This window comes from Apus apus, chromosome 24, assembly GCF_020740795.1.
Source record: "Apus apus isolate bApuApu2 chromosome 24, bApuApu2.pri.cur, whole genome shotgun sequence".
Classification (NCBI taxonomy): Eukaryota; Metazoa; Chordata; class Aves; order Apodiformes; family Apodidae; genus Apus; species Apus apus.
In genome coordinates, this window is record NC_067305.1 from 1935012 (window position 1) to 1962384 (window position 27373).

Sequence of the window (27373 nt, forward strand, 5' to 3'; positions counted from 1 at the left end):
CACCACGTGTTGTTGTTTTCCCTGAGCAGAGCAGCAGGTTGGGGGGTGAAGCTCATGCCCTGTGCTGGGACTGGCGGCAGTGGCACCTTGTGCTTCGTGCTCTGACAGGTGCCTGGAAAGGGATTCACACGGGGGGGGGGGTTGGCAGGGACCTCTGGAGATCACCCAGCCCAACCCCTGCCAGAGCAGGATCCCCTAGAGCAGATCCCACAGGAACACATCCAGGTGGGGTTGGAATGTCTCCAGGGATGGAGACTCCACAGCCTCCCTGGGCAGCCTGGCCCAGGGCTCTGTCACCCTCAGAGTCAAGAAGTGTTTCCTCATGTTCAGCTTGACCCTCCTGTGCTCCAGTTTGTGCCCATTGCCCCTTGTCCTGGCCCTGGGCACCCCTGAGCAGAGTCTGGCCCCATCCTCCTGCCACCCCCTGGAGATCTTCACCAGCACTGACCAGATCCCCCCTCAGCCTCCTTTCCAGCCCCAGCTCTCCCAGCCTTTCCTCACCCCAGCCCCCTCAGCACCTCCGTGCCGGTGCCCGCGGCTTCCGCGCCCCACAGGCTACCCAGCCCCGGGGTACCTCCGGGGGGCTGTAGGGGGGTGTCCCCGCAGGCCGCCGGGCAGCAGGGGGTTAAGGGCAGGCCCCCCCCGGTCGCCGCCGGGGCCGCACGAACCGCCCCCCCCTCCCTCCTCCCTCCTCCCTCCCTCCCGCCGCTCCCGCCTCCGCCGCCCCGCCCCGCCTCCCCCGTCTGCGCATGCGCCGAGCTCCGCCGGGGGCCTCTCGGCGGCGCCGGGCTCGGTATTCGCGGAGCGCGGTTGCGCCGCTGGCGTGGCGGGGCGCGCGCGGCCGCCGGGGGGACCCTGCGCCGGCGGCGTAACGCTGGGGCTGGCTCGGCCGCTGCCCGCCGAGCGGCGACGGGAGGCGTGAGGAGAGCCGGGCCGGGGGGCGCCGCCATGGGCAGGCGGCCGCGGGGCAGCGGCAGCGCGGCCCGCCGCTGAGCGCCCGCCCAGGTAACCGGGCCTTTGGGGGGATGGGGGGGGGGGTGGGTGACGGCTGTCGCTGCGGTTCTGCTTCCCCCCGGGCTGGGACCGGGCGGTGCCTCAGGCCGGGCTCGGGGCGCGGGGGAGGCCGCGGGAGGGCCCGGAGGGCGGGAGGGGCCGTGGGGGGGGGGGGCTACAGGGTAAGGTAGGTGCCCCCCGCCCCTCCGGGGGGAGGCCCAGGTTTGGCTTGGGAGGGCTGAGGGAGTGGGGGGATGGTGGAGCTGAGGGGGATTCGGGGGGCTCAGAGGGGCCCTGGGGGGCTGGAGGGCCTGAAGTGCTCGGGTTGGGCCGAGGGGCTGAGGGCTCCCTCCCTCCCTTCCCCCCCAGTTTAGTGGCTCTGGGGAAGGGGTCTGGGGGTCCACCCGAGATGGCGACCCCCCCCCCCCCCCCAGGGCCCCTCTGAGGCAGGGTCGGGGCCGGGGATGGGGTCGGGCCTCCCCCGGCTGTGTTCCTGGGGCCTGCACCCTCCTCTGGCCTGCCTGCTGGAGCCCGAGCCTCGCAGGATGTTGGCTCCTTTGTATGTGGCTTTCCTCTCTCCAGAGGAGTTGGGAGGTGTTTATTTGGGGAAAGAGACTGTGTTGAATCTGGTATTTAAATAGCTTTTCTTTTTCTTTTTTCTTTACCGAAGTGGGTGAGGATGAATGTGAGAAACAGGAAAAATACCCTCCCCCTTCTCCCACCCCCCCCCACCAGACAGGAGCTGACTTTTAACTGTTCCTGAGGCAGCCAAGAGGAGAGCTTTGCAGAGGAGAAGCAGCTCCTGTGGAGCTGGGCCACCAGCCTGTGGCTCTTCTTTGGTGCCTGGCAGAGGAGAACTGAGGGAGGCCCTGGGATGTAGGGAGGGGAGGCAAATAATGTGAAGTTGTGGGGATGTTCAGGAAGGTGCCTTTTCTTTTGAGGAACTGCTTGTGGTCTGGGCATCGTGGGGACCTGCTGTCTTAGGTGCATTTCTGAAGTTAAAAATGTGAAGTTGGTTGGATCTCTTTCACACTGCCATGAAATGAGTCTGTTCTGAACAACCTGTGCTGGACCCGAGTCAACCTGCCTGTAAAACACCTGGCTTGTGCACCCTGTCTTGGGAAGCTGCCTCCTTAACTAACCTATTTGTTTTCCTTTCGTACAACAAGTGGTTGGATGTCTGGAAAGGAATTCTGAGGGGTGTGTTAAGCTCATCTGCCAGCTGGACTGTCCTGTCATCCTGCCGTGCCCCATCTCCCCACTGCCAGCACAGAGGTTTAAACATTGGGCCTTATATAACAGACTGGAGAAAAACGTTTGGTGTTTGCCAGTGTGTCTGAAAAAGAATTGCTGTAAATTAGGGCAGGAGGCCTCCATGGGGATGATGTGGAGAGAGAGGCCTTCTCCATGGCAGGGTAGGCTTGGCTGCTGGGAGGAACTTGCCAAGGAGGTGTTGGTTTTGTTTTAATTTGGTGCGTTGCTGATGGGAATGTTGTTGGGTGGTGGTTTTGTCTCTGCTTGGCTCCTTTTTGGGCCTCTGGTGGGTTTGTGGTGCAGATGAGGATGGTCTAACCCTGATCTGCTGCCTGGCTGGTGGCACCTTCACTCAGGTCTGTGGTGGTGGACACACCTGAGGAGCCCCCAGGTCCTCCTGGGGGGGAATTGGCTCATTTGCTTGTAGAGATGAGATGGCTGTCCCCCCATGCCAGTCTGCCTCAGGATCTGATCTCTTCCTTGTTAGCTGGCAAATCTGTAAGGCCTTAGAAAATCATAGAATCATGGAATGGTTTGGGTTGGAAGGGACCTTAAAGATCACAGAATCGCAGAGTGGGGGTGGTTGGAAGGCACCTCTGGAGATCATCTGGTCCAATCCCCTGCCACAGCAAGATCCCCCAGAGCAGATCCCACAGGAACGTGTCCAGGTGGGTTTGGAATGTCTCCAGGGATGGAAACTCCACAACCTCCCTGGACAGCTTGTAAGACCATCCAGTTCCAACCCCCCCTGCATGGGCAGGGACACCTCCCACCAGCCCAGGTTGCTCCAAGCCCCATCCAACCTGCCCTTCAACACTGCCAGGGATGGGGCAGCCACAGCTTCCCTGGGCAACCTGGGCCAGGCTCTCACCACCCTCACAGCAAAGAATTTCCTCGCCTCCTAATGTCCAACCTAAATATCCCCTTTTCCAGTTTTAATCCATCACCCCTTGTTCTCTCAGTATAAGCTCTTATCCAAAGTCCCTCCCCAGCTTTCCTGGAGCCCCTTAAGATAATGGTTCAAATCACTCACTGCTGTAGCTCCTCTACAAAACCAGCTGCTGCCCTGGCTTGTTCTCACATCCAGATGACTTGGGGGGCAGTCAGTGCTGCTTGCAGGGGAGACTCTTTTTTTTTTTCTGGGCAGTTTCTCTGGGCACACTGAATGGGGCTCTGTGTTCCTGCCCTTGCAGCGTGGTTTCTGTTTGGTTTTCTTGTTGCAGTGCTCTTCAGAAGAGCCACTGGAGAGGAGGAAGTTGGCACTTGCAGTTCAGCAGGTTCCTGGATTCTGCCCTGCCAGTGCTTCTCTCCGCTGGGGTCTGTCCGTGGAGAGGCTTCGTGTTGCCTCTTGCTTTGTATTCCCTCTCCGAGCTCCTGTACAGCCCGGGTGTTGTCAAAACTGTGAATACAGGAGTGACTCAGCGGATCAATGGGAATGACATGAGGGTTGTGCTCACGGACAATCAGTATTTTTCCCCCCACCCCCTCTCAGCCCCACTGGGCTGGAAGAGAGATGGCCGAGAGCAACTGCCAATAAACATGTTTACTGGCCTAGGGCCTGACAGTGCTCTGTAGGCTTCTCCCCCCAACCCCTGTGGTTTTCCTGGCTAGGAGGAGCTCTGAGGAGCTGTGCTGGAGCAGCAGTCCTTTGCTTTGACTGGTCCATCCAGGTGTGTGCCTGGTCTGGGGGCATACAGGCTGCTGAATGACCAGTCCTGGTGTGAGCCTGTCTGGGTGGGAAGGTGTTCAGCTCTGCTTTTCAGAGAGGGAAACTGCAGCACTAAAGGCTCATCTGAGATGGTAAGGAAGCCTCAGGTGGGCAGCAACCTCTGCTGTGCTTTGGCTCCTTCCTGGGGTGTGCAGGAGAGGTGCAGGTGGGCTGTGGCAGAGACACCCAGCAGGGCTGGTTAACCTGGCATTGGGTTCCACTGCCCAGGATCCAGGTTTACCTGGGGCAGCTTTAAACTGCCTTGGGAGTGAAATCCCCTTCCCTCATCGTGCTGCTGAGAGGGGAGACTCTCGGGTGCCATCAGGGCAGCTTCCTTTGTGTGCTCACACCAGCTTTTTGCTCAGTGCTGTGGGAACAGCTCTGCCCACAGCCCTGGCATTGTGCTTCGACTCAGCCAGCTTGGCTTGTCCTGGGCACAGTGAGGAGCTATGGGCCCAGATGTGGGGTGGCTTGGACACTGTTTAAAGCCACAGTGAAACCCTGTCAGCCAGGAGGGGAAGGAGGTCTCAGCAACTCTGGGATTCTGCTGGAGAACAAGTTATCAAAGCTGTGCTCTTATAAATAGTTTTAGGTTTTTATTGGAATGGATGTTTATACATCCTCCTGGCTGGCTGTGTCTTTGGTTGGTCCATGGCTGTAGAGAAGTAGAGTTCAGTTGTGAGGAAAGAGTAAAGGTGACTTTCTACCAGGGCAGCTGAGTATTCAGAGTATTCAGGCTCTCAGTTCAGCCCCCAGATTTGTGCTACTGCCTTCCACCTCCTGGGGAGTGCTCCTGAATCCCTTCACAGGGATTCCTTCCTGTTGCACAGCCATCCCCTTGCATGTTACCTTGATTCTTTATTCCTAGTAACTGGCTTAAAAAAATAAAATCTTGCTGCAGAGAACATGTCCAGCTGAGATGTCCCAGGGCAGCTCCTGCCTTGTCTTTAGTGCCCCATCAGCTGCTGGATGGCTGGAACACAGGGCTGCTCCTCAAGGCTTGTCAGTGTCCCACGGTGCTCAGAGCTGTGATCTCCACTGCTCTGAGCCCTCCCAGCCCTGCTGTTCTTGGGAGGGAGAGATGATACTGGGGGTGCTGGGTGCAAGTGCAGTGTCTGTAAAACCACAGTGTGTCTGTCTGTCTGTCTTCCGCTTGCTGCGATGTGACGTTGCAGCAGATTGTGCCCTCGATAAGCACTGAGGTGATCCCACCTTCTGCCTTTAGGGAAGGATCCTTCAGGTATGTTGAAACTTGTAGGTAAGACTCTGTAGGGTGTCTTAAAACTTTGAGCAACCTGGTCAAGTGGAAGCTTCCCCTGCCCAGGCAGTGGGTGGGTACTAAATGATCTTTAAGGTTCCTCCAACCCAAACCATTTTATGATATGATTTTACAAAAATGCTGTAGAGAGCAAGTCATTCATGATTTTTTCACAGCTCATAGTAAGGAGAGTTTGCTCCTGGAATAGAGGAGTGCAGTTAGTTCTGGCAAGACTTTAAATTTGCTTCCTTGGTTCTATAAAGATGATGGACAGAAGTTTACCATGTGTCCAGGAGGATTTCCCAGTGCCCACAAAGTCTGTATTCTTTTGCTGGAAGGTTGGTGACAGTTCAAGCAGTTCCCTGTTGACACCTGCTTTCTCCACTGCAGTCAGACCCACGTCGCTTGAAAACTTGCAGATAAACATTCTCACTTGTAGGAAATGAAGGTCTCTTATGGTCACCTGTGACAGTAAAACCAAGAGCTCTCATGAGCTCATCTGCTAAAAAGATTTGCACTAAGATGATGACGTGAGGAGTCCTGGAGTCCTCTCCTGTGAGGTCTGAATGAGCTGAGCCTCAGGCCTGGGAAGGCTGAGATTTCTGTGTCTTCTTCAGCACCAGAAGAATGCAGAGTGAAGCCCCAGCCCTCTGGTGGGATTTCTGAAATCCAGCTGGGAAACACTGTTTTGTTTAGTGTCTGTGGGACAGAGGTGGCTCTGGCGTGAGCCGAGACACTGCTGCAGTCAGGGCTTAGAAATAAGGTGCTCCTTGGGCTGCCAGAGTGTCTGAGACACCAAGAGTCTGGAGGAAAGAAGTGTTATGTTTTCAGTCATTCAGTTTTACTCACCCACCAGCCGAGGAGTGTCCTGTAGCCCTTTGTTATTTAATGTTATGTAAGGGTTTTAATGAGGGAGGCCTGGCTTTTGCTTTGTAAATGGAGAGTCAGACAGTTGGCAGGTGATGCGCAGGCTTTGTCAGCCTGAGAGGGAAACAACAGGGATTAAGCTTGGTCTTGAACTTAAGTTTGTGGAGCTTTCCTTTGGAATAGCTTTGCAGCCCCACTGGTCTGCAGCCCAGCAGACCTGGGCAGGAGGAGCAGCACTGGGAGGGGTCTGTGGGCACCCCAGGAGCACAGCCATTTCCCTGGGGATTCATTCCTCTTCCCAAGCCGGAGAATGGGTAGTCTTGCTACGAGTGGCTGTTCCTGGGTGTGGGGGGCTGGATGGTGGGCACTGAAATGTCAGTAGTAATTCAATTTAAACCAGAATGGAGGGGAGATGGTTCTGTGCCCCTCAGAAGCTCCATTCTTACGGACTAGTTAGTTGTCAAGTAGAAAATCTTGCTGCTTTTTGCTTTTGAGCTAGCAACTGGGGAATAAACAACAAAGCAAGAAACCCTTTTTCCTTTTTTTAGCACGGGCTGTTGGCAGTGATGAAGTTTATACTCCTGCCTGGTTTCCCCAGTTTGATGCAGGGGGAGGATGGTGCTTTCCAGCACCTTCTGTGCCATGTGTGTGGGCGAGGAACAGGCAAAGGTGCTCCTGGAATCCCCCTGCCCCCAGCTATCCTGGTTCCTCTTATCTCAAACTTAGGTTTGAGTTGTCAAGTTTTTGTGTTCCCAAGTACAGAGAATATCAAGGGCAAGACTTAAGTGCTGGAAGCAGAGATGTGGTCTGTGTGTTGGAAGGGGCTGTGGAGCAGCAGTAGCCTGTGGTGGGACTGGGGTCAGCGTGCCATGGGATGAGGCACCAGGGATATTGGTGCTGACAGGTACAGACTAGTCTCTGCATTGAGCCTTGGGAATTCCTGCACGAACTTGCTGGAGCTCGTTGCTCATTGGGCTTCAGCTGCTGGGGAAGGAAAAGGAAGTGCTTGGAGGGATGGAGCTGCAACAGTTCCTGCAGGGTAACTTGCAGCTGATTTTAAACCCCTGCTGTTTTCATAAAGGTGTCTGCCTGATCAGAGATCCTGAGACGAGATTGTCAGAGTCCCCAGCAGGTCCTGCAGCAGAAGGTGTTTTCAGTGCAGGGAAGTGAGTAGAATGAGGAATCCCAGCAGGGCAGACAGACCTCACGGCTCTCCATCTCACACGATAGCTGGGGATGTTGCCAGGGAGCAGTTCTCTGCTGCTCAGGTCCCTCTCCTCCCTCCCTGGCCTGCTGCTTGGAGCTCGGGGAGCCCAGGTGCTCCTTGGGCTCACCAGGTCTGCAGGCGCCAAACCTGGGGGGTAGCAGGGAAGCTCATTTGACACCCACCACGCTGAATGTGTGGCTAAAGCTCTTGGGGTAAATCTGTTGTGGCATTTTGCTGTGGAGAAATGCCGGGCAGAGCCCTTGCCTTGGAGCAGACTCTGCTTTCAGGTGGGTTTTGGCAGGGGCTCCTTTGCCTGGGCCATGAGGGGCAGACATGGGCCTGCCTTCAGCTGGGGGGTGGGAGCAGCGTGGTGGGGGCTCAGCAGCCCCAGGGCAGGGCTGCTCTGTGGGGAGGCCAGGCTGGCCCTGCAGGGTTGCAAAGCCATGGCAGGAGCCCTGAGTGGGAAATGCCCACAGCCTCCCGGAGCCCAGGTGCAGCCCTTCAGGTGTACTCACCTCATTGCATTCTTCTTTTTTCTCCTTGCCTTTCTCTCTCCTGTTTATTGTGCTGACATCTCTCTGACTTCTTGGGCTCCTACCTTGCTGAGCTATTTTCTTGCAAGAGCCAGCACGTCCGTCAGGGAGCTGGGCTGCCTGCACAGCAGGAACAGCCTAGAGCAGCTTTAGCACCAGAGAGATCAGTTTGCCAGGCACGGCTGGGTGGAAAGGTGGGAGCCTTTGAGAAGGGGGCTGGTGCAACCAACGGGGGGAGGACAACATGTGCAGATGCCCTCACTGCAGTCTGGATAGCACCCTCTGTTCCCGGCAGATCTACTCCAATCCTCTGAGTACATGTAAGCACAGACCTGGAAATGAGACTCAAAATAATCCTGTGCAGAGGGTGCACTGCAGGGGGCTGGGCTCGGTGACAGCAGAGACCCGTGGTGTGATGATGCCACAAGCAGGGGACAGTTCCCACTGCTGCCTGTGGGCCTGGCAGGGAATGTACAGCTCCTGAAATCTGACTTCTCCTGGGAGCAGAGTGTAATGCTCAGTGCTGTGCTCCTATTTTTGTTCGGAGCCAGAAATCAAAGTCCAGAGCCGTCCTTTTCCAGCCAGAATCATTTAAAGGCACTTGCTGTTGTTTTAGGGCCAATATTTAACTCGTCCCTGCGATGAGGAGTGAGTGCCTGTCAGCCTGAGTATTTGCCTTGAGGAAGAAGTTTGAGGGAAGAACGTCCACTGCTTGGGGAGGAAAGCAGGGGGGGATTTCAGGAAATGAGTTTAAGTCCCTGTATGGACAGGTCTGTGCAAACCAGCCCGTGTTCCCTCCTGGCTCTGGCAGGTCCAGTGGCTGCTCCAGCTGAGCCGCAGCGCGGGAGCGGCCGGGAGGAAATGTTTGTGTGCTCCACGGCTGGAGCAGGAGACGGCACAGGGTGTGTCTGCTCACGCAGCTCCAGTCCTGCTCCCCCTGCCAAGGGGGATTTAAAGGCACCAGTTTAGAGCTGTTTTCCAGCTGGGGCTGGTGTGGGCAGCCGGGCTGAAACGTGTGTAAACTTCCTGATAAAAGCAGCTTATCGGGAAAGGAGTGCTCTGCTGCTTTTGCTTTCTCTGTGTTCTTTGGTGGCCAGAGTTCACGAGCTGTGAAATCCTCTGCAGTGGATCCTGCTAATGGCAGGATTTCCCATTCCCTGGACATGCTTGATGAGGTGCTTATGGCTTCTCCTCTCTCAGGCAGCCCCACTCTTTGAGCAGGTTAGTAACTCTGGGTCTGGGTGTGAAGTCTGGCCATGGTGACCCTCTGCCCTGAGTTCTCGTGCTGTGTCTTCTTGATTGGAGGCTTTTGGCCATCCTTGACTGTTTTAGCTGACTTTTGCTTAGATGCAGAAAGAACATGTTTTCTCTTGAAGCAAAATCAAAGGCACATGCCTGTCTGTGAGCCAGCCCAAGGGGAAGGCCTTGCCTGGGCTCCTGTGCACAGAGTTCAGTCCAGCTCTGGTTGAGAAGTTCCTCCTTCCAGCATAGCAAGGGGCTTGCAGGCAGCCCTCAATCCCAGCCTGAAGCTGTGCTATGGAGAGCCTAGTCCAGCTGGAGCTGTGATGTGTTTGGTGCTGGGGAATCATCAAATCATTGTGGTTGAAGAAGACCCTTAAGATCACCAAGTCCAACTGTTAACCCAGCCCTGCCAAGGCCACCACTAACCCACGTGTCCCTCAGCACCACATCTACAGGGCTTGGAAATCCCTCCAGGGATGGGGATGCCAACTCTACCCTGGGCAGCCTGGGCCAGGGCCTGACAACCCTTTTGGGGAAGCAGTTGTTCCCAAGATCCAATCTAAACCTCCCCTGGCACAACTTGAGGTTGTTTCCTCTTGTCCTGTCACTTGTTCCTTGGGAGCAGAGACCGACCCCCCTGGCTCCAACCTCCTCTCAGGCAGTTGCAGGGCCAGCAGGTCTCCCCTCAGCCTCCTTTTCTCCAGGCTGAACCCCCAGCTCCCTCAGCTGGTCCTCCTAAGCTGATTTCTCCTCCCCCCTTTGCAGACTCTGCAGGCATCTGGTGCCACCTGTGATGGTGGTGATAGCTTGGTGGTGATAACTGAGCTGCGTCCGTTCAACCCAAGGGCTCTGCCAGTGTCCATGGTTGCATTCCCAGTGCAAAAGGCTGTGGAGGGGCTCATGTTCCCCAGGGTGGCTGTCAGCCTCTCTGAGCACACGCCCATGGGGGTGACTGGGTGAGCACCCAGCAGCACTGTGCAGCTGAGGGGAGTCTGGGCCCTTTCCATAAGAAGTGTTGATGGATTTAGGCCCATAGATCAGCTCTGGTGAATGAGGGAGCCAGGGGAGCTGTGTCCTTCCTGCAGGAACTGGAGGAGGTGATGGGAACTAGAAATAATGAGTAATTAAGTGAAAAAAATAAAAGGTTTGGGTTTTGGATGGAAGTGTGTAGTAGAAAAGGGTGAACGTGTGTTGGCTGGGGTTTCTGGGACAAGTCAGAGAAGTGAGAGCCCAGAAATGAGAGAGAAGGGACAGTTTGTTCGTGTAAATAATGTTCCAGGTATTAATAGCAGCCAGATGAAGTGGGTCCTCTTGGGAGAGTGTATCCTTCATGTTCCTTCATGTGGGTGATCCCTCTGACTTTATCAATTAAACCCTTTGTGCAGGGGCCAGAGAAGCAGATCTTGAGCAGGTGAGGTAAAGGCAGGAAGCAGTGAGGTCACACCAGATCTGCCTGTTGAAGAGAGAGCAGTGTTTTGGATGAACCCCTTAAAAAGTTTCCTTTCCCTGTCCTCAGCACCCCTGTAGGCACCTTTTTGGCTGTAGCCACTCTTCTGATCCTGTGCAGAATGCACACAGGTGGAGAATGAAGGAAGGGGACATGTGGATGTTGGTGGCAAACCAGAGCAAGTCCTTAATTCCTAAAGCTGTCATGGTTCTTAATAGAGTGTGAGTCTGATCCTCTGCATGAATGACAGAGGAGTAGAAAGATCCCAAATAATTTGTGGCATGACCAGGAAAGGGATATAGGTCTCTGGTCCCTTTGTTCTGAAGCTTATCCCTCCCTGTGAGCCAGCAAACACAGGTCCAGGTCTTAAGAATTTGTCCCAGTTAGTCTCCAGTTAGTTGGGAATCACCCATCTCTGCTCCCCTTTTCTTCCCTGAGATCATGGACGTGTTTCACTTCCCATCTGTAAAATAAGCAGGTTGCTCCTGTACCTTTGAGAGGCTGCAAGGAAAAATGTTTAACGGATTGAGCTGCTTGGTCTGGTAATGGAGGGGGTGGGAAGATGGATGCTTCAAGGATGCTGCTCTGGAGATGCTGCTGGTGCTTGCGTGTGAGCTTGTGGATATTGTTGTGCCACAGAGCGTCCCTCTGCCCCAGTTCCTTTGCAGGGAAGATTCTTTGAGTGGTGCTGCTCTTTCTTCCCCACAGCCTGGGATCTGGGGTCCTGCTTATGGTCCTGGAAGGCTGTCCCCTTGGGTGACTGTCCCTGTTGGGCTGGAGAGCTGGGAGTGGCTTAGGTAAGGCAGGGCAGCAGTGAACCAGCTCCTGTGTGACTTTGTAGCAGGGAATTGATTCTGGCATCTTGGCACAAGGAGTTTGACAACTCTTTGGGAAGAGGTTTCCACATCAACCCCCCTGGAAGCTTTCCTTTCCCTCACTCCTTCTTTCCCCCCCCCAGTTCTTAAGGCTTGACAGTCACCTGAGGGGCAATGTGTGGGGCTTTGAGCAGCCTGGGGAAGAAAGCAGAGAGGGAATAGATGTTTGCTTGAGTGTGGGACAGCTCGGCTTGGCAGAGCTGCAGCTCTGCAACCCAGAAATGGAAGCAGCCCTTGTCACTGTGGGAGTGACAGCCCCTCCACCCACCCTGCTCTGGGCTCTCCAGCATGAAGGGCCCACTCTGGAGCAAAGTCTCTGGGGACATGGCAGAGCTGGTGTTGCTCCCCTCTTCTGTGTGACCTAGGGAAGATGGGGAAGTTGCAATTAGCTGCAGTTTGGTGATTGAAGAGCCGACTGGATCCCTGCCTTGTCTTGCAGCAGGATACCCCAGATCTGCCAGTGCAGCTGCTTCCTAACCTGGTTCTGTCAAGAGGATATGGGTTAAGGGGAAAAAAAATAAAAATCCTACTATTAAAAGTTCTTATGCCAACCCAGATCCTGCTGACAGAAAAGGGTCTGGTAGAGAAACGCATGACAGGAGGCCAAGCAGATCTGTGCAGAGTGACAGTCCCCAGATGGGCTGAGGAGCAGGGAGCCCTCCTGTCACATGCATCCCAGTGTCCTGGCAGCCAGGCAGGATGAGCTGCTGTCCTGGTGGGTCCGTGTCCCTGCTGTAAACTGTGGCTGGTGTGTGAGTGGCTTGTTGGAAACCCTGTCCAGCTGAAGGCCCCAGAGTGCTTAACTCCTCCCATACCCTCTGGGGTGAGTAACTATCCCAGATCCTGGAGGTGGGAGATGAGACAGGCTGTGGTTTTTGTTCCTCCAGTGCTGTGTGGCTTTCATCTCTGCTGCTTCCTCCCTGCCCTGGCCCTGGAACAGGGCTGGGAAGAAGCCCTGTTGTTTGAGGTGCCAGGCAAATCTGTGTTACAGCAATTGCCCACGAGAAGTGTTGATGAAGGTGACTGGGAAAAACTTCCCGGGATTTCAAAGCCACCTAGATGGGCTTTGTGCTCTCCTGGCAAGAGCTGGTTGCTTTGCAGCACAGAGCCCCTGGCCCTGCCCGCATCTCCTCCCGGCTGAGGCTGCACTGCTGGGTTTTCAGGTCCCCAGTGGGTGCTCCTGTTGTCTCCCTGGCTCTGTGCTCAGTTTTCTGGGTGCTGCAGCACAGCTCCCCCTCCTCCCCCAGTTGTCAGGGCTGGGAGCCCCTCCTTTCCCCACCGCTGCCTGGTGAGAGCCCTGCAGGGGCAGAGCCAGGCAGGAAGCAGGAGATAAATGCGCTGGTGTATCCCCTGACAGGAGGTGGTGCCTGTTCAGGGTGGCACGGAGAAGGAGAGTTCTGGCTGAGCTCTACCTTTGTGCCTCTGGAAATGTGAACCAGGGAACAAATCTGAAACCAGTCTGGCTGTTGCTGCAGCCGGGCCCCAGACCTGCTCCTAGCTTTGAGCAGGTTGTGCTGCACGAGGCTGGGCTGCTGTTCTGGCCTGGAGAAGGCATCTGTGGTCAGGGCCACCTTCTGCACAGGCGACCCCAGAGGGCAAGCAGCTTCAGGCACCATGGGGCCATTCTCCCTCCTCTGCTGCTGCTTTTGGGATAATGTTGGGCAGTTACTGCCTCAGCTCCCTCTCCTGCAGTGACACCTCCTTGGTGAAGTACCTTGAGTCAGCTGCTACAGGGAGTAGTGTGAGAGCTGAGGGGCACTGACCAGGTGCCCAGAAAAAAAAAGCCCTGAGAGCTTGTGACTAGAAACACTGGGACAATAAGGTGGCTAATGCTGCTGCTTGGATTCTTGCCCAGCTTTGCTGGCAAAGCAGGACGTGTGTGCCCAGCCCCTAGAGCTGTATGGCAAGGGTGCCAGCACAGTGTCATGATGTACTCTCTTCTGGGCTGTCCCACCTGGCAGGACAGTTGTCAGGGGTGTCATGTACAAACTTTGAAACAGCAGCATCCATGTCTGATACCATCTGGAGCTTCCTGGTGGCCTGGACTCCTGTGGGACAGAGCAGGTAACCAGAGAGGGGCTTTCTCATCTGCAGCTGCTTGGAAAGCTGTGGTCCAGGGAAGAGAGGAAAGTCTGAGGACTTGCAAGTGTGACTGCAGTTTGGGCAGCAGGGATGTCCTGCCCTCCAGAGGTGGGGGCTTTTAAAATAGTGAGCATCACCTGCTGTCAGAGCAGGTTTGTGTCCTGTGACATAAATTGTGCAGTGTGCTGACAACAGTCCTCAGCCTCCCTGGCTGTCTGCTCTGGGGGAGCCTTTTCCCTGCCAGCTCCAAGGGCACAGCTTCTGGCATGTGCTGGGAACCCCCTGCTCCCTGTGCCTCATATCTGTGGTGCAAGGTGGTGAGAGCAGGGAATGCTTTTCTCATGCTGTGGCTGCTTAGGGTCTGCTAAAATATAATTTCCTGCCCTCTGGAAGTTGGGAGTTGTTCAGTGATGCTGAGCCAGATCCAGCCAGTTTCAAGCCATTTGTGTTGTAGAATAGAACCACAGAGTCATTCTGGTTGGAAAAGACCTTTAAGATCCTCAAGTCCAACTGTTAACCCAGCTCTGCAGAGTCCAGTGCTAAGTCATGTCCCTACGATGAGACCTGTGGTGTGAGGGTCTGAGAGCAGCAGTGTGTTCCCAGTCTTCTGCTCCTCAGGTTATTTGGGAGCCTCTCTGAAGGCTGTGGGGAGGAAAAAGTGCTGTGTGTGTGGTGTCCTGCTCCTTGGGGAGCATAGTGCCTGGCTCGTCCCTGCTGGTGTCCAGTCGAGTTCCTCTGCAGGGAGGAAATCTCCAGGTGGATGAAAGGTTTTGAGACTGTCACCCAGCTTGGGCTTCAGGAAGGAAAGGAAGACATGCATCCAGGAATTTGCTTTTGTTATAGGAAAGGGGTTGGGAAACGTTCCTTATCCTTTGGAGAACAGATGTTGAGCCCCTCATCTGAGCTGCAGCTGATCCCTCACAGTGCAGGAAGGCAGCACATGTGTGGCTCAAGGCTGTGGGATCTCTGAGGACATCCTTGGAAGGGAGATGCTCTTGAATGTCTCCACCACTCCTCTGAGACAATGCTTGGATGGCTCCATCTTCTCGTGTACTCTGCTCCCCTTCTGCTGCTTCCTGGCCTGTGGGATGCAGATGTGGTTTGTGCTCTGTAAGCAGGACCTTGAGGAGCTCTCCCATGGCTTGTTGAGGGAGGTCTTGCCCCACCATCTGGTCAGACCCTCTGACTGATGCACACCAGAACATCCCTGCCTGGGCTTTCCCTGGGGCCGCATCCTGCCGTGAGGAGGCATGGGCTGTCCTGTGGGCAGTGTCCCCCTCCAGCAATGCCTGTGACACCATTACAGTGGCTCCTGTAGAAGAGGAGGGTGGAGGAGAAGCAGGGTTATCTCCAGAGGTCCCTTCCAACCCCCACCATGCTCTGGCTGATCCTGTGATCCCTGGGAACTGATACAGGAGCTGTGTCACCAGCAAGCAGGGAGCTGTTGTGTCTGCACTGATGGGTGTGGGGCCAGGGCTGCCTGCCAGGGGCTGGGGCTTGCTCTGCCTCGTTGGGTGAAGGTGGCACAGCAACCCCTTGGTCGTGTGGAGTTTTCACATGGTGTGAGGGTTGTTGCTGTCCTGGCTTGTTTTTCGTCCTCAGTGCCCTGTGGTTGCATAGACAGGAGGAGGTTTTTGCTGTAGGTGTTTCTCAGTGGGCTGTAGGACCCTGCTCTGCCTTCAGTGGAGTGATGGCACTGTGCTCAGTGTCACCCGTGTGAGGAGGCTTCCTAGATGGACTGGCCTGGTGGTGACAGTGGGGCTGTCCCAGTGCTGGGAGAGCAGGATGACTGCCTTCCTATCTCCCTGCTTTGGTGGGAAGAACTGATTTTTAAAAAATGGGATTTGGACATCTCTGGGAGTTTGCTGTTTCAACTGTCTGACCTCATGCTGATGTTTAAATACACGTGTGCCCACTGCAGGTTTGGGGGAGGGAGGGAAAACCCCAAAGTTCATGAGCAGCAAGCAGTGCAAAGCAACCCTGATGCCAGGCTGGGAAGCAAGCCCATCACAGTAGGGTGGGAGATGGATGGTCTCATGCTAGAACATCTGCTGTCCTGCTCTGGTGCAGTGTGCCCTTCTCTGTGGGTTGCTGTGGCCTCTGATTCCAGAACATGACAAGCAGGTGGGCTCAGAACCAGCTCTTGGGTGGGCACATTGTGCCCTCACAGCTTCTGCAGCATTTCCCCTTTCTGCTTTGCTGGGCCACTGGCATGTGTCTGATGTTCCTTCTGCTGCTGCTCACTTTTGTACCTCCTGTTCCTCTGCCAGGGTCCTCTTGCAGCAGGTTGTCCCTAACCCAGTTCCTTGTGCTGGGCAGGTCCTGCAGCCTGTGCCCACTGGCCTGGCAGGAGCAAGGCAGCTCCTGCGGCTGCTGCTGCAAAGCAAAGGTGCTGCAGTGGAGGCAGGGAGAGAGCTTTCCTCTGCTTTCTCTCTGAAACTGGTGGCACCTCTTTCACATCCATCCCTGTGCACGCTGCTGGATGTGCACTAAGATCCCTTATCAAGAGAAAGGCAAACAGCACTTCATGGTTATTTTATGAAAAGTGTTAGTTTTGAGGGCATGGGAGTATTCAGGGACAGGGCTGGAGAAGAGGTGTGCTGGTAGGGGTGGTCTTAACCTTATTTCAGGCAGCAGCAGCAGCACAGGAGGAGGTGTTCAAGCCTCAGATGTGAGATGTGAAATGAAAGTGTTTGTTCCAAGCTGCTGAGTGAAAAATTATCCATTTGTCTGGAAGCCTTTTCTTTCACCACTCCTGGTGACTGGCAGGGAGGCTGCGAGCTCTGGGGGTGAGAGGGAAGGAGCTGAAAGGGCAACTTGTCTTACTTGGCTATGGAGCCTGGCCAGCACAGGTAGTGTCACAACCAGGCTAATGATCTGGGTTGTGAATTTGGGGTTTTGTGACAAATGTGGGATTGTCCCTTTAACAGAAAGGCTTTGCAGGTGCTTGGGTCCCACCGCTGCCTCTTGCTACCAAACCAGCCTTGTCAGCAGAAAGTAAATCTGCTCTCAAAACTGCTGGGGGAAGGATGGAGAGGGCTCAGCCATGCTGCTCCAGACATGCTTGTGCAGCTCCTGTTCTGCCCCTGCAGGTGCTGCTCAGCTTTCAGGAGTCAGTTCCCTTCTGCTGCATCCCCAGGGTCGCTCGCAGCACGTCTGGATCTGTCCTTGTTCAGCCTCTTTCCGTATCGCGTGCCAGAGCAGTTCAAGCGTGGCTGACTTGTCAACGTGTTTTTTCCCCCACACACTTGACAAAAAAGTGGCTCAAAGGGATCTGTGTCCAGTAGCAGAGGTTGAAATACAGAATATAGGGCAGTCCAGCCTGAAGATGCTTTGTGCTCTGGATCTGTAGTCTGTGCTCAGAAGCTGTTTGGGGTGGAGCTCTCCTTGGGCTTCTGTTTCCCAGAGCACCAACTTGACTCAGTGGTTTGGGGTACAGACAATCCTTTGGATAGATACCTGCTTGCAGAGAGAGCCTGTTGTGTGAGGGGTTACCAGGCATGAAAGCAAATCTCAGGTTCTGCGGTAGGTCAGTGTTAGGAACTTGACCTTTCCCGGGGTGTCACTTGGCTCTGGCTGGATTGTTCTTCTCCAAAGAGAAGATGGTTCTTCTTTGGGTAGATGTGGTCTGTTCAGCTGAGTCTCAGGCTTTGTGCCCTGGGTGTGAGTGGAGTAAATGGCAACATCAGGTCTTGACTGTAGAAATGAAACCCTTGCAGGCTCTCCCAGGATGAGTGTGCTTGTGACAATGAAATCGGTGCGAGAACTGGGCAGGATGGGCCTGGTTAGAAAACAGGTTTCTGGTCTTAACATCAACCTTGGTAAACATGTGGAGGGGAGCGCCTGAGAAAGGGAAGGCATGGGACTGGTGAATGGGTTTTTGCTGGCCAACTGCTGTGGACTTTTGGAAGGCAGCTGGTTCCTCTGCAACTCTACCTTGTAGCAGCAGCGTGGATTTGATTAGTGTCCGGTGTCTCACTGGCGTTTGCTGCTTGTGGATGAACTGTCTGTTTTAAATAGAAACCTCACTGGCAGGGCTGAGGGGCTCGAGGGCTGAGGCCACTGGTTCAAGTGACTGTACAAAATGTCTTGGTGGATCCAGCTCTGTGTCTTGACTGGGGTGCCTGCGTGTCCTGTGGAAACTGCTGGAGCACATGGACTGTGGGAAGGGATGGAGAACCAGGAGTTGGACTCTGACTACTGTCCTTTTAAGGACAGAGACTCAGCTTTGTCTACAGTGAACTTCCTTTCCTCCAGTGCTAGTAGCTCTATATGAGTAAAACTGAAACCACTTCAACATCCTAATTGGTTTTTTTTGTGCTGAACTGTTAAGATGTGATAGATTCTGTGGAGTTACAGCCTTGGGTGATTTACTTCTGTGTCTGCTCTGTTGTTCAGAACCAGGTTTACTGTTCTGGTTACCCATCCATTACCTGCAGTGTCCTTCTTGCCATAACATGAGAATGGCTTTCACTGGTCTTGGAGAAGGGGTATGAAGGAGAACCATGGAGATGATCCAAGGGCTGGAGTACCTCTCTTGTGAAGATGTGCTGAGAGAGTTGGAGGTGTTCAGCCTGGAGAAGAGAAGGCTCCAGGGAGACCTTAGAGCACCTTCCAGTGCCTGAAGGGACTCCAGAAAAGCTGGGGAGGGGCTTTGGGAAAGGGCAGTGAGGGAGAGAACGTGTGGGGACAGATTAAAACTGGAAGAGGGAGACTGAGGTGAGACATGAGGAGGGAATTCTGGAGTGTGAGGGTGGTGAGAGCCTGGCCCAGGTTGCCCAGGGAAGCTGTGGCTGCCCCATCCCTGGCAGTGTTGAAGGGCAGGTTGGATGGGGCTTGGAGCAGCCTGGGCTGGTGGGAGGTGTCCCTGCCCATGCAGGGGTTGGGACTGGATGATCTTTAAGGTCCCTTCCAACCCAAACCATTTAATGATTCTATGATGCTGGAATAGAGACCAGGCAGAAGATGCCAGTAACATCCCAGAGGTGAGAAGGCAGGGCTGGATGAGAAGGCGGGTGGGTATCTCTTGCTACCTGGCTCCCTCCTGCAGCCAGGGGTTTTGCATTCCCAACACCCCACAGTGGTTTGGCATTGCTGCTATTTCCACACTGGGTGGATCTGACATGTGGACCATGGGAAGGGCTCCGAAGATGCACAGGAGGTGTCTGCCCTGGGGCTTAATTGGGCACAATCTTGTGTCACACCAGCGGTAAATCAAGGTGTGGAAGTTCCTCTTGTGGGGTCTGTAATCTCTACCAAAAAGCTGCTTCCCTTCCAGTCTGTGTAATAAGGCTTCAGTGTGTTTCCTGGTGGATGTAATGAATTCTGTAGTTGGAACTCTACATTTGTGGCCCATAAGCCCAAAAAGGTAAATTGACTTTCTTAGACATTTGGTTCTTGGATGGATTTGTCTGACTTGTGCTGTGTTTTCAGATCTGCTCTTATTTTAGCATGTGTATATTTACTGTTATTATTCTTTTTCCTAGAGGAGTATTTTTAGCTTTCTGCTTGGTTCCTGTGCTGCTGCTGAAATTTCCACCATGGTATTTCCAGCTCCTTGGCAAAGCAGAGTTAATATTTTCTGTCCAGGTGTAACTGCTTTGGATGGGGATCCAAGGAAGAGAGTGAAATTCTGAATTTGGCTGGGATCAAATCCCACAGCAGCTCACAGCAGTGGAGAAGACCCTTCATGGGGTCTTTGTGACTGTTTTTTCTGAGAGATTTAGGAGCTGCCCTAGAAGAGCTAGTGACTCTGCAAGCTTGTTTGTCTCCAAAACCATTGAGGATCTGGGTTGGTCTGAATTTGGGCTGTCCCCAGCACATTGATTTCCATTTTTGCTTATGCAAGCAGGGAGCCAACACCCATCAGAAAGGTCTCACCCCTGTTGGTTAGAGGGGCCTGGTCCCTTGTTATGTATTTTTGGGGGCAAAATAATTAAATGCTGAGCTGCTGCCAGAAAGCTGACTGTAAAGCTGAGGCTCTGCACACACATGCATTCCTTCCTGACCCCTCACTGCCCAGCGGGGAGTTTTTTCTCATTCACTGGAGTGCAAGGGGTTGAGACTTCAGGTGAAGTCACCTGGTGTCCTCCAGCATGTGGCTGTTTGGCTCTTTGAGGCTCCTCATGAGGAGGAGACGATTGTTTTAAACTCACAGCACTGCAGGGAATTCACACCTTCACTGAGTCCCTTCTGGGCTCCATTGGGAGCTGGAAACGCTACTGCTGGTTGGTGGTTTCCCCCCTTTTTCCCTACTTATTTTCATTATGGCTAGAGAACAGATTTCAGTTTTGCTCCCACCCTCTTCTGGGGCTGCTGTGATGCTGGAGCTTGGTGAGAGGACACTGCACTCTACAGGTTCATGAACACATACAGCTCCTTGGGCAGCAAGAGTCTGCAGGATGGTTGGGCTGTCCCAGTAGTAACTGCACTGTTAGTGGTGTTGGAGTTTGAGGAACAGCTGAGATTTAAAGCAGGCTGATGGTTTGGACTATGTCATGGTATCTTCTAAAGATCTCCATGAAATCACACCTGAGTCGTGGCTGGGTTTGTGTTGTGAGAATTTGGTGTCACCAAGTGTTGGTGAGGCCTCCAAGCTGTGAAGCAGGACTTGTGTTCAGTCAAAGCATTTCTCTGCTGGAGTGCTGGGACTCTGCTCTTCTGGTTGCTATGGAGGGAATGATCTGACACAAACCTTTTTTTAAAAAAAAAAAAAAAATAATGGAAAATTCATAGTAATCCATGAAAAAGTTGTATTTGTGTTTGGAAGCTGGGAGAAAATAACTTCAAAGGTTAAGAGTTGACCAGAGTGCACAGTGTCTAAAAATCTCCTGGGGAAGGGAACAGCCAGGAACAAGAGAACACTTTGAATTTAGATAAAAGGTTAATAGACATGATGGCTGGAAGAGGAAGCCAGAAAAATCCATCATCTTCACAGCACAGCTCAACTCTGGAGGAAAAAAAAACCAAATGTTTTGTGATGAAGTTGTTTTTTCTTTTAATCCTGGTGGTTTTGTGGCTTGGATGGGGTGGGGTTTTTTTTTGCCACTGGGGGAGAGGGCCATGGGGGGATAGAGCCAGGGAGAGACCAGGGTGAGAGGCTGGTGGGTGCAGCTACACCTGGGAAGTGCTTTAATCCCCAGCAGGGGCTCAACACCTTCCTGCTTCGTTTGCTGCAAGGCAGCTTTTGGTTTATTCTTCTTAACTTTTGGTGTTAACTGTGTAGCTGGAGGTTATCTGATCTGATAGTGTGGGGGGGTTTTAATTATGGTGCTGAGAACAGTGTCTGACCCCTCCACTGCTGGGGGGGCTGAGCCCAGCGTGGGGCACAGGGACAGAGGGGAGCACGGGTGGAGCCCTCGCTCCTTGCTGGACACACCGTGTTCCCAGTAAAGAGCTGGGAAGCCAGGAAGGGAGGGGAGGTTTGGAACAAGGATGCTCGGATCATACTGGATTAAAAGCATTGCTGCCACAGTTTAGGTCTTTTTTGTGTTGGTTTTTGGTTTGTTGTTTGGTGGGGTTTTTTTTCCACTTGAACTGCACAAGAAATTCTGGTAGAAACATTAACCTCGGGTTTATTCTGGTTTTTTTTCTTTTCAAGAAGCAACTTGGATGGGGGAAAAAACCCCACGTTTTGGACAAACTGCCCTTGTGAATTTCCTAACTGTAAACATTGTGGGGCCAAAATTGAAACCACACCGTGGTGTGTGTGTGTTTGCTGGAGGGGGAGACCAGCCCCAACCCTTCCCGTGTTGGAAGGGAAGCTGCTTCAAACCCTCCTGTGCGGTGGCCAAGGTGACAGGACAGTGCCTGGTGTGTCAGTGGTGACTCAGGCTGACAGCACCGTATGGGTGGGAACCAGTGTCCATGTTTGTGCCATGAGGGATGCAGCAGCTTCTAAGGAAGCAGTTGGGAAGCTGGGTTGTAAGACTCCAGGCCAGGGCTGCCCTGTGGGATGAGCAGCCTGGTGGGGTTGACATAATGATCCTAAAAGTAGATTTGTGACCATTGGATATTCCCCCCAGTGGGCTGATGACCTCAGGTGTGGGTAGCAGGAGCACAGGTACAGTGGGTAGGTTTCACAGGGTAGGAAGGGACATCTCTGCTCTGGGACACCAGTACAGCCCTGTGCCATCTGCTGACCTGCAGAGAGATGTCCTGGTGCAGAGATGTCCCAGTGAAAAGCTGGTGGTGGAGAGTTGTCCTAGAGCCTTCAAAGGATGGTGTTGCTGTTTGGTGGGGGAGTTTTGTCAGTTACTGGTTCTTTTCCCTGAAGGATGCCTTGGAGGAGGCAGGGAGAAGGTCACTGAGCTCTGAGCACTGTTCAAAAGCTGAGAAAGAGCCAAGCATCTCCCCAGGGACCTCAAATGGCCGAGGCAGATGCAAGGGAGTTGTTATCCCAGTGTATCGGCCGGGATGTGAAGGGCCAGGAAGTCAGTACATGCACAGATCACTAGGGAGGTGGTGGCAGAGCTGAGTGTTCCCAAATCCCAACCCTGAACTTGAGCTCTGAGGCTCCCTCAGCTCTCCAAACACCCGGCACGTTCTGCCTGGGTTCCCCGGTGGCTCTGCACCAGCAGTTAAGTAACTAACTGTTTAACAAGAGCTTCCTGTTGTGCTGACACCAACGTGAGCTCACAAAGGAGGAAACTGAGTAAACAGAGCTGGGCTGGCTCTGGCCTCACTGGGAAAGCTGGGAAAAGCGTTGGAGGTTGTGAGAGGCCTGGAGACCATCTGGGCTTCACCCAGCCCTGCTGGGGCTGGGGGTGGTGGGTTCGTGGCTGGGATCAGCAGGAACTGCGTGGGTGTCCTGCCTTGCTGGGAAAGTGGCTGTTTCAGGACTTCCTGTTTTTTTGAGGGATTCCCCAGGATGAATAAATGCCCCTTCACCCCCATCCCACTGTGGGGCTGTCCCTTGTGGGATGCAGCTGGTCCTCTGTCCTGGTGGGGTTGGCACAACTCTCCTGTGCTGTGGCAGGTGAGATGCTCACATCCTGAACTCCCTCCTCTGCTGGGTGCCTCAAGATCCTTGATCAAAGCCCTCAGTCTCCTCTTTTCTTGAGGGATTGGGAGGAGATTGGGCCAGAAGGAGTTTTGTGCTCCTGCAGCAGGTTTGCTTTGGTCTCCCATAACTGGAGCTGGAGCTGGTGGAGATGCAAGGTGAAGTGAGCTCCAAGCATAGCACAGCCCGTGGAGGAAACCTCCCTGGGGGGAGGTCAGGGTGGGAAGGGAGACATCTCCCTTCTGGGACACCGGCACAACCCTGTGTCATCTGCCTATCCGTGGGAAGGATGTCCTGGAGCAGAGGTGATAGCAGAGAGTTGTCCTAGACCTGGCTCAGGGTGGTTTTTCTCCAAACAGCAAGGCTTCCTTCTTCCTCCTGGGGAAGCAGCAGCCCAGCCCACAGACCTGTGTCTGAACCTCTTTGGCATCTCCCTGGGAAGGAGCTGAAGGCAAGCTGCTGTGTCCAGCTCAGAGGACAAGTGTGTCTGGGAGTGGAGGAAGCTCAAGAGATCCTTCTGGAGCTCGTTGCATCACCTGAGCCCAGCAGCACAAAGCAGAGAAAGGAGCTAATGCTTCCTGCAATTTGCCTCTTGTCCAAACTGAAGTCCCAGTTTTGGAAAGACTCTTCATTTAAAAAAAAAAAATCAACCCCAAAAAGACCAAACAAAAAAACCCCACAAAAAACCCCAACCAACCAAAACTCCCTCCTACCAGTTGTCTTGTTTCTGCAAAAATCCACCCAGTGTGCATTTTTCTCATGAAGGTTAGGCCTTGAGTCACAGGGAGCTCAGCAGCACACTCTGGAGCATGATGCCACCAGGAGGAGCTTATTATGATGTCTGTCATGGCCATCTCAGACTGGGCCTTCTCTTGTGGTGCTGGTGTGGGTGTGCAGAGAGAAATGGGAAGGGAAGTGGTGTGGGAAGCACATTCCTAAGAGTTCTGTGTGCTGGGACTGAACCACCCCCCAGCTTTACAGCTCTTTGTCAGTTTGAAGAGGGGGTTTGAACCCCTGAAGTTCAACTGGTGCTGAAGGTGTGTGAAGGCTCCCACCCCAGTGTGCAGGTGGCCCAGTCCCAGTTGGCTTGTAATTGTTCTTAAACATCAGTTAAATAACAGCAGGTCAGGCTGGTTCTTTACACATAGATATATGCTTGTAGAGTCATAGAATTGTTTGGGTTGGAAAAGACCTTGAAGTTCATCAGGTCCAACCATTCCCCCAGCCCTGCCAAGGCCACCACTGCCCTGTGTCCCTCAGCACCACATCTACATGGCCACCACTGCCCTGAGCAAACTGTGTCAGGGCCTGACAGCCCTTTTGGGGAAGGAATTGTTCCTTCTACCCAGTCTAAACCTCCCCTGGTGCAACTTGAGGCCATTTCCACTTGATGTTTCTCCAGTGCAGGCTTTTCCACAAGAGATGTTGGCATTGGGGCTTGGAGAAATATGGTTTGAATGTGAAGCTTCCAGAATTTGAGAAGTAATCGTATTATTTTTACATCCTGGAAAACCCACTGGATTTCCCTTTGGTGGTGGCTGTGTGGACAGACTTCTCCTCAAAGCTTTCAGCTGTTGAAAGCAGAAGTGAGGAGCCTCAGCCCAGAGTGGGGACCTCAGCCAGCTCTGTGGACCCAGCAGGATGGGTTCCTGCTGCGTTGGGACACTCCAGAAGGTTTTTCCTTTCTTCTTGGTCCAGTGCAAAGTTGGTGGGAGAAGGTGACTTTGTGGCCAGTTCCTGTCCTTTGGAGCAGCTGGAACAGCCTTTGTCTACAAGCTGTGGTCTTGTTCTTCCAGCCTGTGTTGGCCTCTGCTCCCCATTGCCACAAGCACTGATGGGAATAGTGGTTCCATGGAGGATGCAGGCGTGGGCCCAAACCTTCATCCAGACCTTTAGTACCACCACAGTTCACAGTGTTGTGTTGGATTGAAGGGGGGTTTGTGCCCCCTTTTATCATCTGTTTCTTGTTCTATAGCTGCTCACGCTCCAGATGAGGTGTTCCCCTCAACCTGGAGTGTACCTAGTCATTGCCATGCTTGAACACCAAGAGTTGTCCTGCTTGTCTTGGGGACTCTGGAGGCCTTGTGTCTGGTGTGAGGGGCATGGAGAGGGCCTCAGTGGTGCCTGGAGGCAGGTCTCCACATGCTCGTGCAGTGCTCACACATCTGCAGGCTGCTCAGAAGCCAGAGATTCTGGCAGCCTGTTGCCTTTTCACTGGCTGAGCTCTTGGAAGATGCCTGTGTGGGCATGTCCTGGTTCTCCTGCCCTCCCACAGGAGGAGGGACGTGCCCCACGTCCCTCCAGCACCTCCTGTCCCACCTCTGGCTTGACCCTACCCATTACAGAGGTCTTCTCTGGAAGTCTGGTGTGGCTTTCCATGACTGGTGAGGCTTTCCATGACCAGTCATTTTGGGAAACCTCCATGTTGTGTCACAGCTTTTCCCTGTTTCACCATAAGCAGGGTTGGACTGCAGGACTTTTAACTACAAATCTTTGTAGACATCACCTGGGAGCTTCTGCATCTTGCTCTAGAGCTGCTGGATCTTGGTTGAAGACTTTTGATCTCCTTGCAAGCTAAGGCTTCACCTGCCTCTTCAACTTTTAAAATGTGTTGGGCTTTGGTTTCAGCTGTGTGAGGCCACCAAGTGCTTTTTGGTCTGGAGTTTGGTGTTGGGAGCCAGCTGAGGGGTCGTCCTTTGGGACATCAGGGTATTTGTGATTATTTTTAGCTCTTAATTGGCAGGGATCTGGACTTGGAGCTGCGCAGTTTCAAGGGCTTTTTTTGGGCTCTCAAGAAGCTTGCCATTCTCTTTCATCTGGATGCAGCTGTTTTTCTCTTTTCCTTGCAAAGCACAGAGTATGTGGGGAAACCAGCTTCAATGAACCATTCCAAAGGCTTTGGTGTGTCCAACCTCCATGGCTGGTGGCATCATCTCACCCACCTGGGGGTGCCAGCTGGTCAGGACACCTGGACTCTGTTCCAAGCAGCTCCACGGACCTGCTCCCTGACCTTCACCCATCACTTCCCTGCTGTGGGCTGCTATTTTTTCCCTCTTCTTCCCCTCTTTTGTCTTGCCCCGTGTAGTTGTGACCTCTTTTGGGCAGGAACACCGTGTGTGTGTGTGAAGGGCCTGGAACAACGTGCCCCAGATGCAGTTGTACAAGGGCTTTCTCAGCAGCCACAGGGGTTTCACTACACAGGAAAGAAATGTTTCAAAACACAACTTTTCAGCATTTTCTACTTGCAGATGTGGCCAGGAACTTCCCAAGCCTTGATATTTCAGTCCGAGTCCCAGAGAGGCTAGAACTAGAATCACAGGTTTTTGTTGTGTTGTGTTTTTTTTTAAGAAGAAAACCCAAACAATAAACAAACCCCCAACCCCCAATCCCTTTTTCTCACCTCACAACTGCAGGGAAAAGCTTGTAAATATGGCTGGAGCAGACCTGGCCTGCTCAGAAGCAGATGGCAAATAAAAAGAACCCACTATTTCAACAAAACCAACAGGAACCCCTTCTTTTCTTTCACATGATCACTTGAGGGTGTTTTTATCCCCTCTGTGGTACCTCCAGTGCTTTTTGGGGAGCTGCCCCAGTCACTTGCACTTGTCTGCAGTGTATTTCACTCTCAGGTCCCCTGGCTTGTTTGCCTTGCAAACACTGCAGGGCAGTGCTTATTTGTTTGAAGACCACAGCTTGCTTTGGAATTTCTTCTACCCAACTTCAGGCCAATGTTATTTTTTTCTCTTCCCCCTCCCTCCCCTTCCCCCCAAAGAAAGAAAGTTTTCTTAGTCTCATCTTGCATCAGATTTGATACCAGGCCAGCAGCTCCTGCCTGGAAGGTGCTTTTCTGAGGCTGCTTTCCTCTATGCGACCTCCTGGGTGAGGATTCCTGTTTAAAAGGCAACAATATTTTGTCAGGGGCTTCTTCTCCAGGTGCTGGGGTGGCAGGATGAGGCAGGTCTGGGCTCCCTTGTGCCCTTCCAGAGCCTGCTGTGTTTTAACAAGTACGGGTTTTGCTGGGCTGTTTGCTCCAGAGCAGTGGGAGTCCTGGGATTTTTACCAAAAGTTTCTGTTTCTAATTAGGTTGTTCTCAATTTGAAAGGCCAAGGATCTCTTTATGGCACAGAGTGGAAAACCTGACCAGTCACTGCACAGAGAGGTGGGTCCTGCTTTTGTACCAAGGTCCAGAGAGTTGTTGCCTCTCCTCTACATGCCAAAATAGATCCCTCCCAGCCCGTGGCTCATCCAGGGGAGAGGCTGGTGGGCAGAGTTTGGAGCAGCATCACTTGCTGTGGCCTGACACGCATACGGTTCAGCAACTTCCAGCTGCTCCAAGTGCCCAGCTTTGGGGAAGGAGGAATTGCAGCATGGCAACTAGCTGGCACGCAGCCCCAGCGCAGGGTCCGGGCTGTGGCCTCACTGCTTGTTGCCCTGAAATTGGGATTTGGAGCTTGGGTTATGCCAGGAGGGCTGATCCTGAGGCTTAATGCACAGGCAAGGCTGGAGTTGTGCTGCGCTGGGAAACACCAGTCTCCTGGTGCTCTCCACAGCTGCCTGAAAGGAGGTTGTAGGGAGGTGGGAGTTGGGCACTTCTCTCAAGTTGAATGACAGGACCAGAGGAAATGGCCTGAAGCTGCACCAGGGGTGGTTTAGACTGGATATTAGAAAGAATTTCTTTACCAAAAGAGGGGTTGGGCAGTGGGACAGGCTGCCCAGGGAGGTGGTGGAGTCACCATCCCTGGAAGTGTTGAAAAGAAATAGAGATGTGGTGCTGAGGGACATGATTGAAGCACTGAATGGGTAGGTGAGGTTATGGTTGGTGGATTTAGGTTATGGTTGGACTTGATGATCTTCAAGGTCTTTTCCAACCGGGATGATGATGGGATTCTGTGAAAAGGAATTTATT

At 53.5% G+C, this 27373-nt stretch overlaps 1 protein-coding gene across 3 annotated transcripts in view; it reads left to right on the forward strand.

Annotated features, from left to right (window-relative positions):
• Window positions 1-798: 798 nt before the first annotated feature.
• The window catches only part of CSNK1G2 (casein kinase 1 gamma 2), a 46849-nt gene continuing 20274 nt past the window's right edge, over window positions 799-27373 (forward strand). Inside the window, exons 1-2 of one of the 3 annotated variants that reach the window (XM_051639669.1) lie at window positions 799-1005; window positions 26551-26626. The gene's annotated coding sequence lies outside the window, so the exon portion shown is untranslated. The remainder of the gene's footprint in view (window positions 1006-26550; window positions 26627-27373) is intronic. The other 2 variants (XM_051639668.1, XM_051639670.1) reach the window with 2 other exon arrangements.